Source organism: Parus major, chromosome Z (assembly GCF_001522545.3).
Source record: "Parus major isolate Abel chromosome Z, Parus_major1.1, whole genome shotgun sequence".
NCBI classification, from domain to species: Eukaryota; Metazoa; Chordata; class Aves; order Passeriformes; family Paridae; genus Parus; species Parus major.
This window is the reverse complement of record NC_031799.1, coordinates 10163609-10177577: the sequence shown is the minus strand read 5'-3', so window position 1 is coordinate 10177577 and position 13969 is coordinate 10163609. Positions and strand designations below refer to the sequence as shown.

The window sequence follows — 13969 nt, the reverse complement described above, 5'->3', positions numbered from 1 at the left end:
AAGCTGGGTCTGACTGGAGCTTTTATAACATTGTGGTTATATTACAGTGGAGGAGTCATTGATGCAGTAGGTTAAAATAAGGATTAGTCTTTATGACCAGGTTTGGATGGAGTACCCAGATTTAGAATACTTCTTTAAGATAATGATTTTTTTTTGAGAATATGAAAGAAAGAAAGACTCTTATAAAGTAGTTTTAAGCAATCTTAATCTCTTGTTTGAAATGTATCTATGTATTTGGTTATGATTTAGGAATAATGTTCATGTGCAGAGCTGTAAATCATATTTCCAGTTTCCATGAGTTTTTGTAATCAATCTACTATGTCAGTAAATTCATTACTTTGGTGTTTTTTTAATAAAATGTTTATATTTACTGAGAGAAACTTGTGAGATTGTGACTTCAGGTTCAGGATGCAGAAGTGAAAAATATGTGTAGGATCTGTTTTGCTTTGATTCTTAATAACATAAAGTTTGTAAAATGGTCTGTTCTTCATTTCTTTTAATATCTTCTATTATCTTTGGAAATTTTGGGCTCATTCTCTGAAAGAGAAATGGAGGTATCAAAGCCATTAAGTTCTTAAGAATTTTGTGGGTAAATGTGGGAACTTTTGTTTGTTGAAATGGTGGATATGCATGCTCAGCTTGGCCAGTGGGTCAGCACAGCTGTAAGTTGTTACTGAGTGAGGTGCAGCGCTACCCATGTCCCTGCTGATGGTGAGGAGCACTGAGAGTTCAGGAGACATTGGAGGAAATTTCTTTGACTGGGAAAATGGAGCACATGTGAAAAGCAAATCTGTGGGGAAACAAGGCTTTGAGAGTTCTGCTGTTCATAGAATGATTTTTTTTCTTTACTCCATTTTCATTGTGGCCTTTTCAATTCTCTTTGTCAGAGAGGAGCAGCTGCAGTCTCTGTAGAGTGTTAGGGCACATCACAACTTGGTTTTATTTACATAAACATCAGACACACACATGCAAATCTGTATACATACATATTGCTCTGTCACTGCAGAACAGCTTCAGTGAAGCTAAAGCTCTTGGGTTCAGATCTGTTTGGTGTGCTGAGAAGGCTTTTGTCCTGTTGTATGTATTGCTTGTTACCAGCCAGTGGCCAAAAAAATTGTGATTTTTTTTTTTTTTCAAGAATCCAGTGCTTAACAATGGACTTTCAACTCTTTTGTCAATTGCAGCAGAATTTAAGTGTTTAGTGATTTAGTTTGAAATATTTAGGTGCTTTATATACACACTGTCCTCAGGCATTTTCTGGAGAAGGACCAGCATTAAAAAATAGTAATTAGTCATGAAAAAGCTGGTAGTCTTGGTTAACCAGTGGCTGTGATTAAACTCATTCATGGTGTGTTCCAGTTCTCCTGGCAAACAGCATATCCCTAACAAACTTCTTGTTGATGCATGGAAAGCCCAAGAGTAGATCTGAATTTGTCTGGTTGGAACTCACAGTAATGGCTCACACAGATGTAACTTTGGGTTTGAAGATTTCTTTTTTCAAGTTTCACTCCTCCCTCCCACCCACTTTTGAAATGTTTATTTTTGAAACAAAGACAATTTTAAATGATCAGTCCAGACTTGAATATCTGCTAATTTATATGCAGTGTTAATTCTAGCTGTTTTCTTATCTAGAACAGTCACGGACCAAATCTTGTCAAAACCATAAAAAAGGGAGACTGTGAATAGGGTGAATGTCTGTTTTATCCAGCATCCTCTGTCCAGCAATGACTAAGTAAATATACAAGTATAAGAACATGGCAGTTGGACATCTCCCGTTTGGTCATCTGTGCTTCTGTTTTCAACTCAGATGAAATTTTTGGAGGAAAACCTATTAATGAATTTTAGTATTTCATACATTATCTGGGCATCCCTTTACTCAGTGTTTGAAATATGAACCTTTACATATGAATTATAACATTGAAAAAATTATTTAGATGTATATTCATTTGTTTTTCACTAGCTTTTTCTATCAGTTTCATTTGATGCTTCCTGGAGTTGTCATGGAGGACACAGTGAACAGTTAAACACTGAGCAGAGTGCTTGAGATTATTTACTCAAGTGACATAGTGTATTCCTAATTACTTTTTTTGTTTCTTACTAATTCCAAACAGTTGAGAGCTTTGTTGGACAGATGTTAAGATTAGTTTATTATATAGTTCCAGTTTTTCCTCATGAAAACAGCAGCTCAGGTTCTTACCAGGTTCTTTCCACACAGTAGCAGGTAGATCAGAGTCCATAAGCTCCCTTTCTCTCTTCAATGTACAATGCTGTATCAATTTTCATTCATCTATTAATTACATTTTTTTTCTTTCTTGTCCAGCTGTTCACTCTCAGGAGTTTTCTGACATTCATTGGTTGTCCTTGGTCCTTACTCTCTTTAATAGCTTCTTAGAGTTTTCTAATATTCTGTGTAACAGATTGTAAATTAATTTTTGATCCAGTTGTTAAGGCAAGGAAAGCCATAGCCAAGAAGCTTCATTAGTAAAAAAAAACACACACAAAAAATGTTAAGTTTCTTTTCCAATTGAATTGATATAAAATTGCTGAATTGCTAACTGTGAGATCGAATCTATCATTTCACTTCACTCTGTAGAAGATTGGTTTTGTAGACAATGAGGTTCTTGAATGGCAGGAAAGTAAATGGATAAAATGAGCAAGTGATGGGGAATAACTCCAGCAAAGTGATGAGAAAGTAGCCTTTAACTCAAGACATCCCACACTGGAAGGTTTCCAGAACATCTGGAGGTCAGTGATTGTGTTCTTTTATCTTTGCTCTGTTCTTGCAGCCTTTCCATAAAAACCTGCTTTGTCTGCTGATGAAGGCTACTGAGTTGGAAGGACTTTATTTTAATCCATTCTGGCCATTGCTGTGTTCTTATGGCACAGGGTATAGCAGGTTTTCCCCAGCCCAGAGTATTTTTGCCATATCTGTTTACCTTTTAAATACAGGTTCTTTCTGGCTGTATTTTTTATATGGAGTGCAGATGTCCTTTGTAGGATCCTTGTGCTCAAAGATCCTCAGTAGATCTTAATGTTTATTAAACTCTTTTTGCCATGTCTAAAGACAACACCCAAGTGTTAGAACTGCATTGCCTGCATATTTTACAACAGTTGTTGTCTTTTTCTAAATAACCTATAATCAAACTTATAATCAAAAGGAGAAACTGTATTTCTTATAACATTATGTCAGTTCAGAGTGGCTAAGTACTTTCTGAGATTTTTTGATGTATCTTTATATAATGTAATTAAATCACAGCTAGTGGCAGATGCTTGTCTGAAAACAACAGGTGTGTTATAATCCTTTTTTCAACAAAATGCACAGCACAAGCTACTGTTGCTTCTTAGAAGCAGGACCCCAGTCCCAGCTGTCAGAAAAAGGGATAAATTAGAAATGTACAGGTTTCTCCTTACTCAGAGAACTGTATGTTTCTTATTTCATTGCTAGCTAAGCTACAGAGACAACATGCCACTTATTTATCCAATTAAGTGTTCTCCTTCAAATCAGGAAACATATTTCACTTGGCTTTGGAAAAGAGATCAAAAGTCTAAGAGTAGCAGTTCAGGAGAGAAATTCCACGGAGAGTTATGAAGCTAAATGACCATTACTGCACCTGTGAAAGCAATCCAACTCTAAGGAGGGAATGAAATTGGAGAGTGTAAATTAGCTATGACTAACCACAAAGCCCCTGCCTGCAGTAGCAATCACTGCCTACCAGGAAATTGCTAACTGTCTATTGAAATAATATAAAATTTAATATTACTATTTTATTAAGATAAAATAGAGATAACGTTAAATTCATTAAATGTTATACCAGATCATCAGCTACAGTTATTTACCCAGGTGGGGTTTTGGGCTATTAAATTTATTTTGCACTAGTGCTCTGAATTGCTTTGGTCATTAGAAAGAAGTATTATTTCCAGCCCAGTTTTGTTATCTTTTTGGCCATTTTCTTATAATTAAGACACATCATCTTCTGGCAGAGCAGCAGAGCAGCTTTTGGCATAGTCTCTTCATGTTATGGCTATGAATGTTGCTTTATATGGTACTATTTCTAGTTAAGTTGATTATCATAACAACTTCTCAAGAAATGTGTTCTCTAAAGGACTGAATGACAGTTAGATATTTTAAAATATAAACAAGCCAAGTTTGTTTATGTCAAGCTTCTTTATAGAGACTGGAGCTAGCTGAATTGAGTTGCATTTTTTCATCATTTGACAAATGCTCTGTTTCCCCATTACAAAGAACTTTTGTTCTTTAAACTATAAAGTCCTATGTAACAATTGAATTAAAAGCCATTATTCATCCAGACAGTCCAGTGTGAAGACTCAAAATGCAAAAGATGAAGTTATGTACAAAAGTCTAAGTGCAGAAATGCTGTGTGAATTAGAAGCCCAAATGAGAAAAATGCTTTAGGCATAATAGCTCAGATTCTCACAGTGTGAGAATGAATTTCTGTGAAGTGTAGGAATTTGTGAGTTGTCCACCTGCCACTGGCATTCTTAGCCTTCACACAAGCTATTTTTATGTACTAGCCAGGAGATCAGAATGATCTAAATTAAAAATAAAACCAAAAACTCAAAGCAAAAAACCTCCACTAACCCATCCCCATCCACCCAAACCCTTAAGCTTCAACCAGGGTTCTTAAGGACTTTCTTCTTAATTTTTTCAACATGATTACAAGACGAAGTCTCTAGAGTTTAACCTGAACATGGCAGTAGATTGACCTGCCTGTCTGTTTAGGGTCTGCAGCAATGCCACATGGAATAGAGTAGTCTTTTTCACTGTCATTTGTTCTTCCACTGTAGAATTAAATCAGGTCACTAATTTATAGTTGCATGGTACATCTACCATTGGTGGAGTGCCACTGTGACATGGGCAACTGAAGTCCTGGGAGGCATTTGGGAACTGCCCATCATCCTCCCTTCCCACCTGCCTGCATCCCAGTAACTAGGCTAGTGGCAGCAATGGCAAGGTGAGTATGTGTTTATTTGTGTGCAGCATTTACTCTTGCATATTTGGGATGAATCAAAGGTGCCGATAGCTCTGCATTTCATTCACTTGGGGTGACACATTTCAGTTCCATGGTATTATTGGGAGAAAAAAGGCTGTTCATGCGGTCCTTTAACTCTCTGTTCTGGGGCTGCTTTTATTTAAAATTTTCATTGATAGTTACGGGACAAGAATCAATAATATGTAATGAACTTTGCTCAGGATGCAGATCTAGAAAGTATCATTAGTATGGGGAAGGACCAGGATGTTGTGTTATAAATCAGGAAATGGTAGACAGAAAGTTGAAGAGGGGAAAATTCAAGTGTTGTAGTGTAGAGTCCAGAATGACAGACATAGCAAATGATAGACATTTCTACCTTAAAAGCTCATCTGTTAGAAGTGTGAAGCTGAGACTTAGATATATTTGCTTTATACTTTGCAGAAGATTTGTTAGTAGAAGGATGTTACCTTGGAGGGGAAAAAAAAATCCTAGGATTTGAGCAGAGATTAGAAAAATGTGGGAAAATTTGTCTGTCTGAAGATTCATTCCAGATACAGCAGGCATTTCTCATCACACCATTTGAACCTGTGGGAAGTACCACGTCTTATTTTACTATTCCCCAGGTGTTTGCTTTCAGCAGTTTTGAGAAATAGGATGGGGGTAAGAGATGTTGGTCTGAGACAGTCCTGTCCTCTTTATGTGAGATACAGTTTTTATAAGGGAGAACTAGCAACTGGATTTGTAGATTTAGGGTTTCCCTTGTCTTGTTTCTAGCTGCCTGAGTTCTGTTTTGAACACTGAGACCACAGTGATTTGTGAGGATTCACAGTCTCTTCTTGAAATAAGCGGGCTGGCATCCTTGGGAAGACCTGGAAAACTAAGAAAACATAAAGTTTTAAATTGGGGCATAACAAATAAGGTAACAGTGGGAGATGATTTAGACATACTTGGCCCTACATGAAGGTGAGATTTCAGGAAGTCAAGACATCACCTTTCAGCACTGTTGTGAAATCTGATTGTTAAACATCTTGTGGTCTTTGTTCACTTCAACCTTACTTTTCTTCTAAGGATATAAAGACTGAGATAATACTCCAGTGTTCAGTGTACCTGTATTTGTATAGGTCTACATAATGTGATTGATATAAATAATAAAACCAACACCTTTCCCAAATACAGCCCTCTGGTTACCCAAAGGCTTCTGAACCAAGTGAGGTAAATTAACACACTTGTGGGTGATGCAGGAAGGCAAGGGAGACAAGAAGTAGAGACAGAACTTTAAGGGGAAAATAAGAAGAAGGACAGGGCGTTGTTCATGCAGTTGATTGCAGAGGAAAGATCTTGGCAGCCATAAAGTTCAGTTGTCTGGGAAGTGTTATGCACGGAAGCTGAGGCAGCAGAGTGTGTACACCCGGAGGAGTGAGCATGGTAATATTCCTGCAGGGCTTGCATCAAGGGGAGTTTTGCTGTGGTGTAACTCAGCTTTGCAGCTGGGGAATCTGGCACATGCTGTTTATGGCAGAGAAAGTTGTTCTGGGCAAAAGGCACATTTACAAAGGGTTTATTTCAGGGTGTCCCATCTGCCTTTCCATCTGAGGCATTTCTGCTCCTTAGTATTATTTGTTTCTCTACTCTTCACCACAGGTATACAGCAAGAGAAAGTGAAGAGAAAATGAAGTGGATCCTGTTAACAGGGTTTGTATGTGTACTGTACTCTGGACCCATCCAGTATCATCCTTCCCTCATCAGACTTTTGCCCAATCTCTTTCCTTGTGAGGAAGCAAGAAAGGTTACTGGGTGGTTTAGCTCAGAAAAGCAGGGGAGTGCACTTCAGTACATTGGTATGAGAAGTGTGTTGTGCCCACAACAGCAAGCTCTTTGGCATTTGATACAGTAAAAAGGAGACAAGCATGAGGTGCAAGCAGGACTTAGGATGTTTTTATAGCATCTTTCTTTGTCCCATTCTGAGATCAACCTGCTGATGCAAATACATTTCCTACCTGACCACTGTAAACAGTGAACCCAGAGGAGCAGTGATTGTAGTACGTCTTGGCCAGTCTTCATTTAAAAAGAATATCTGAGACCAGTGAGGGTTGCTGCATCACTTAGGCTTGATGCACTAAAGAAAACAAGTCTATCATAATTGTTTTTAAATTGTTTTCCTGTTTTACAGTACGTAACAGGAAAATAATTTCTCTTAAAATTTTCTTCTGCTTTGATCCTACTGGGGTTCCTGTGGTATTTTGTATATGCTAGAGTGTATGCTGTCTGAAGCAAGTTAACTTTTCTGTCTTCACATAATCTTAAGACCCCTTTGGTCACTTCGTAGTTGATACACTGAATGCTGCATTGCTTTGTGAGTGCAACTCTTCCATGTAATAGCAGCTGGGTGTGACTTCTCACTCTGCCCTGTGTGGTGTGGCTCAGCCCTCTTCTGTTCTTCCCTTGCTCTGGCTTTTGTTGCTCCTTCTGACCCCTGCTTGCAGGTGAGACCAGCTGCCTGCATGACCTCTCCAGTGCAAAAACAAGGACGGCATTGGATTTGGATGTAGTCTGGGCACCCCTTTACCCCGCACAGTCTCTTCAGCAAAGTGCTGTGGGGCCTTTGGGCAGTACCAGAAATACTTGATTGCAGGAGAAGGCTGTTTGAGAGCAGAAGTCCCGTGCTCTGAGGGAATGTGGGGATGACGGGGGTACAAGTTAGTCTAAATACTGCCTCTGATTTTTGCAGTTAGATAGGCTCCAATTACTGCTTTTCATCTTTTGTTGGTGTCTCCCGGGGCCGTATTCTTGCTTGTCAGCAAGAGTGGGGAAACCTGGGAGTGACTGGAGGTGCTGCCCAGAGTGCCCTGGAGCTCACTAACCCTTTGTACAAAAGGCTTAATAGTGCTACAGTTTCTAAGACTATCGTGTATCTTTTTGGTGTCGGTTTCATGAAGGATTCAAATTCTTTGCTTTCTGTTGCTGAAGTAAAGATAATGTATCTTACATTGGTTTGTTACATGATCACAGTGCACTGGAGTTGCAGAGAGAGAAGCCTGGGCATTCTGTGCTTGCATGCTAAATTCTGCAGTGTAAGAGCCAGATTAACTCTTCAGAAAATAATTTTCTGAGCAGTTTGCCATGGCTGGAAAGGCTTCTGGGGGTCATCTTTCACTTTAAGAAGTTAGTGACCAAGTATGTGAGGCAGCAAACTATTTACTTTCTGGCTTGGATTCTTTTCTGCATGGACTTGCACTGGTTTTAGTCAGACAGCAGACATGGTGCTTACTCTGTAGTCTCTGCTTTTTTTTTTTTTTTTCTTTTCTGGGCTTCTTTTTTGTCCTGCAGCTGTTTTATTAACAGCGTTGAACCTGATGTGAACAAGAAGAAATTCTAATTGTTTGACTCAGCATAGGTGTTAACGTCACAGAAAAAACACCCTAGTAACTCCAAATCTGCCTTGTATGGAGGCTGAGGTGGAGACCAGCTCTTCTGTTTTACTCTAATGCTGAAGTATGAAATGTGCTGCCTGTGTTCTGCAGCAGTGTAAACTTAATGGCTGACTTGTGACACAGTTCTGTGTGACACAGTTATGTGTAATCAGAGCAGAGGTTACCCAGAGGGGTATTTTCTTTCTGTGGGTACAGTTGGTAAAAAGGAAATAGTTCCAGGTTATAAAATGCATTGGTTTTTACTCATCAGTTGTGCCAGATTTTTTAAATCTAGGAAATGGGTAGAACTGCTCCAACTAGAGATGAGAAGAGGGGACAGGACTGGGGTGGGAAGAGTGATAGAGCTGGGCAGCAGGGTGTGTCAGTGTGGTGGGTGTCCACAAAGGGCACATGGGAGCTGCTGGAGACCCTGCTGTGTTTTCTTGGCTGCCTCTGTGGGCAGTCTCTGACAGGTTCCTTCCTGAACTGGCCAGCTTGGCCAGCTGGCTCCTCTGCCCAGCTGAGTGGCTGCTTGCCCAGCCCAGTTGTGAAATGAAAATTAGAGAGAGTATTTAAATGGAGAGGATTTAGTTTTGCATGTGAATTTACTGTAAGAGGTCTAATAGTATAGCAGCAGTTTGGCAGAGTATCTCATGGGGCTTTTGGAGTATGAGAAGAGCGGGGATTTTTGTTCTAAGCAAAACATTTTTTGAGCAATAAAAAATAAGATTATTTGCAAAAGTTGGTCACAGTTAAGGCCAAGTTCTGCTCTTGTGTAGCCAAGAAAAGGGTAAACATCAATGTGATGTTGAATGTTTTTGTATGCTCAGAGGATTTTAGATCTTTAAGTATGTTGATGCAGATTTCCTTGCATATAATGAAGTAAGAAGGTAGTTCCTTTAAATAATGTTACCATTTTTGTAGGATTATTAGTGTACATGATGGTCACATAAGAGTGGGATCTATAATCTGTTTTACTGAATCTGTTTTAATGTCAGCATCTTCAGTGTAGCTCATGTTACTTGTGTGGTTTTGTCAAGAACTTTGTATAGAAGTACTGTTGCTATCTAGTGGGCTTTATTAAATACAGTTCAGTGCCATTTAAAAATGGATGTGTTGCTTAGTAGAAGGTTTGAAGTGAGCTACTTGTCTCTGTAACTACTAGTGGTAGAAGTAAGGTTACAGGAAAGTTTTCAAATCTATGAAAGAAATGCTGGAGTCATGTCTGATAAAGTTTGTAAAGAGTTGGAAAAGCCAGGCATGAGAGGCAAAGGATGGAAAGGAACAGACAGTGGGATGTTTGGGAATATCATCTTTGTCTGTGGGCAGAAGTGAGGGATGCAGGTTACCACTGAAGGGATGCCTGTGAGAGCTAGAAGTCTGCTTGCTGCAGTTCAGACTGCTTTGTATTGCTGTGTCTCATGAAGTATAAACAGCTGTGGAAATTGGATGTCTGACATGAGGATGCAAGATCAGCACACTCCCAGTTTCTGTACTTCTGTTATCAGAACAGCTTGCACGTATCCACACTGGTTGGGATTTTTTTTTTATTGTTTGTTTGTTTGTTTGCTTGAGGTTTTTTGTTTAGTGTTTTCTTGTATGTGTGGTTTTTTGTTTTGTTTTGTTTGGGGTGTTTTGTTATTGTTTTTGCTATTTTATTTCATTTTTGTTTGTTTTTATTAATCAAATGTATTTTAATTTTAAACTAGAAAACAATCTCATTGCATACAGAGAACTACAGCAGGCTGCAGATGGTACTTATTGAAATAACAAGCTCATAGGAAAGAGAGGAGGTAGTTGGGAAGAATCCCCTGGGAATATAAACAAAGCTAATTTTCAAGCAGTTGTATTTTTTTGTGTTGTTCCTGCTTGCATGGTAATGCTTTCAAGCTTACTGGGAAAAATAGAAAGTTCATGTCCTTAGGATAAGACGGACTTGAGCCTGGTTTAAAACCCATAGGGTATTCTTTGCTGCCACACATCCCTTCCTTCTCCTTTGCACTCTGTCGTAAAAGCATCTTGTGTGTGTCACTGCAGAAACACACATCAGAGAGTCGTAATTGAAGGGCTGATAATGGGGACAGGTTTAGACAGGTCAGACCATTGATTTTCAGGAGCTGTGTGTGCCTTTCAAAGAAAGTTAAGTGCGGCATTGGATTTGCCAAAATAGAAAGATTGAAGAGGAGCAAAGCAGTGGCAGTCACTGTACCACAGAGAAAAGTGTGTTTCTGAGGAAACATGAGTCTGCTCATGTGAGTAAATCAACACTGACAGATGAAAGAATAACAGGGTGGCAGTAAGTATCTCTTGAGTAAATCAAGCTTTTACTGTACAGACAGGAGGACCATGGAGAAAAATACAAAATACTATGTGGTAGGTAGACAGCAAATGCGTAATTTTGACGTGAATACCTTTTCTTGTAATTTGTTATGGCATCTCTGAAGAAAGCAAACAAGTCTAGTCTGGTATTTGCTTTCTAGGAAAGCTATTCTGTGCTGGGAAAAGCCTGGATGTTGGTGAAAATGAGTAAATGTAGTGCTTAGTCAAAGCAGAGGTGACTTTGCCATCAGAAGAGGGGTAAAGGAGCACTTGCAACAAGAGATGGTAGTGCCAGGAGAGATTCACAGATCTGTTGTGCATCTCCTAGGAGTCTACCTCCCAGTCAAAAGTTAACCCTTTTGACTGCAGACATTTGTTAAGGACAGTTTTCAGCCATCCTAAGATGAAACCAAGACTCTCAGAGTTTCTGCTCTGCAGATAAAAGCCTAGTTTCCAGAAGCATAGTTTCTCTTCTGTGTGAATTTTTGTTTGAACATGTAGAAATTTGGACTGTTTCCTGGAGCTCAGATTACAAATGACAGTGGTGGGTGTGTGTCTTATCACCTGTCTTCCTGAGAAAGATGTGTTCCTGCACTGTTTGTGCTGTCTACAGATGGGACCAGGAACATTTTCATGTTGATTTTCAGATCTTTGTATGACTGTTCAATGCCAGAAGGGATAAAATTGATAGCTCCAGAGAGTTAGAAATGTACCTGCTTGATAATGGCTCCTCATTTATAATGATAACTTCAGCTCTCTCAGTTATCAGATTTTGAATCAAGAGGAATGAACATAGCATTGCTCTAAAAAAAAACAAACACCATTCTTCATAAAAATGTGCCAAGACAAATGCCTTAGAAAACCTAAATGTGTCATAGACATATGTTTTCTGGTCAAACTTGCAATCTAATTAGGAAATGTGATTAGAAAATGTAAAAAATGTAATCTCATTAGATAGGATCTGTTGGCTTTGGCCATACTTCCTGCTGTTAATTCTTTACCAGTCTGGCTAATATCAGCTGTCCTTCCTTCTTTCCCTTCCTGCCCACCCTGAATCATGTCACGCTGACATGACTGTGATGTTCTGTGATGTGTTGTGTGCCTCCAGTACATGCTATGCAAACACTGACTCTTCTGAGTTCTTGGAAAAATTCTTCTTGTTCTTCATTGAGCACCCACCACCTTAAGTTCCCAGGTGTTCTTGACCTTTCCTTTACAACTCTTGGATACAAGTTACCAAAATTTCCTGTCCCTAGAAATATAAAGATTTAGGGAACAAGCTTCACTCTTTAACGCTTTTTTTAGTAATTTTCAAAGTAGGAATAGTATGACTACATTGCAGGACAATGCTACATCCCATCTACAAAACATGAACACTGAAAACAATTCTGTTTTGTTTTGTTTTGTTCTGTGTGTCAACAGTTCGCTCATTTTAATTTCACAACAGAGGTTATATTTGTCATTTTTAATTTTTTATTGTAATTTCATTTCAATACGAACAGGTATTTTATATTTGTGTTTCACTGCTGTGTAATCAGTGTACCCTGAGGTAGAAAGAGTGTAGACAAGGTAGATCCTACAGCAGTTCAGTTTTTTAATTCTCCCTCTCTGCTGACCTAGGAATCTGTTCATTTTGCCTGACACACTGCTGGGGAAATTTGTAAATACCAGTCCTTGTTTCTGAGCCAGGTAGCATGACTTGTTCATGATGTCAGTGGAAGTAGGTAGGTTTTGTTTATTAATGTGATATTGCAAGGACTGCATCAATTAAAATAACACAGCAGCGTGTGGGCTGATAAGCCATTGTGTTTAAACTTAGTTTGGACTTGAAAAAAGCTCTAGTGGACAAATTCAGAACCATAGCTTCGATTTACCAGGTTTTGATTGCAATTTTAGCAGCATCAAAAGAAACAGACTCTTTTTAAAATAGTGGTTTCATGACAGTTCTTCAGAGAAAATGAGGTTATTCAAATTGTGCCATCTGCATAAGCTTGATCCTTTAAAATACCTAATAAAAAAGCTGAAGAAATTAAGACCTGAACATTTGTCTCCCTGATTACATGAATTTCTTCTTTTCAAAGATTTAAAATTTTATTACTGTGTGGCTGTGTCATGTTTTAGGATGGCTTTATTTGTTTGGCTTTTCACTTTTAGTTTCAAAAACTGATATGAGATAAAAATACAAAATAGATGAACTATGTGAGTACAAAACATTACCAAAAATTTTGTTTTTCAGGAAAGGCAGAAACGCTCTAGTAATGGCATTATGGTTTATGCGTCAAATTCTCCCCTGTTGATGATAGCTTATGTTCACTCTCTTGGGTCTTTTATAAGTTTTGCTTCATTGTGCAGGCTTGTAAATCTCAATTATACTAATGGGTGTCATGCTTTCACATTATAGGAAAGAAGTGCCAAATACAGCCCACAGTGGGATGCCCTCATCCAGCAACTAACTCTTACACTATGGAGCCTTTCTCTTAGCTATCAAAAACATTTAACACTGGGGAAAAGAACATTAATACAGCTTGTATGTGAGTCCAGGAACAATGATCCGTAAAGTTGTTTGCCATTGTGTCTGTCAGGCTGTTGCATATTGAAACAAGAGGTAAAACAGTAGTCATAGGAAAGGAAGTAAGTGGCATTTGCAGGGTTGATGGTCAGTTAATTATTGCTGAAAAATACATAGCAACTTGCTCTTGCTCTTTTTAGAGATGGTATTTGATATGCTTCCCTCATTTACTGAAATGTCTTGTAAAATAATTCTTTGCTGTGAATTAGAAGGCCAAACATTTGTGCTCCCTTGTTTCTGAGAAACCGGTTCTCAGGAGGGCATGAAACACCATGATGCAGCATTTTGATGAGGCCTGATGTCCTGTCTCTGTTTTGAAAAAATCGAGCCACAGATGTTAACTGGGCTTTCGTGAGGATTTCTGAGTGGGATGGGTAACTCTCTGATTGTTACTGTACTGCTGGTTTGGTTGCAGTGTTTTAAAGAGAGGCTGAGCAAAACTATGTACATCCAGAGAGAGCTATGGACCAGTTTTAGGGGGTTTTGATGATTTAAACAAGTGCTCTTAGAACAGGATTCTTAAGGGTTTATTTCAGACATTTTTATGGGTTTATTTTAGATGCTTTTGGATTTTGAGGCGGGAGTGTGTTTGCATGGGATGGGGTTCCAGCCTTCGTAAGGGTCATCCTTATGAAGGCCTCTGAGAGTGTCCTTCAGCAGCTGATCTCTGAACTGAGGTT

At 38.7% G+C, this 13969-nt stretch overlaps 1 protein-coding gene across 1 annotated transcript in view; it reads left to right on the top strand.

The window, feature by feature from the left end:
- The window catches only part of ADAMTS12 (ADAM metallopeptidase with thrombospondin type 1 motif 12), a 148506-nt gene that overhangs the window by 16936 nt on the left and 117601 nt on the right, over positions 1 to 13969 (top strand). The window lies entirely within an intron of this gene.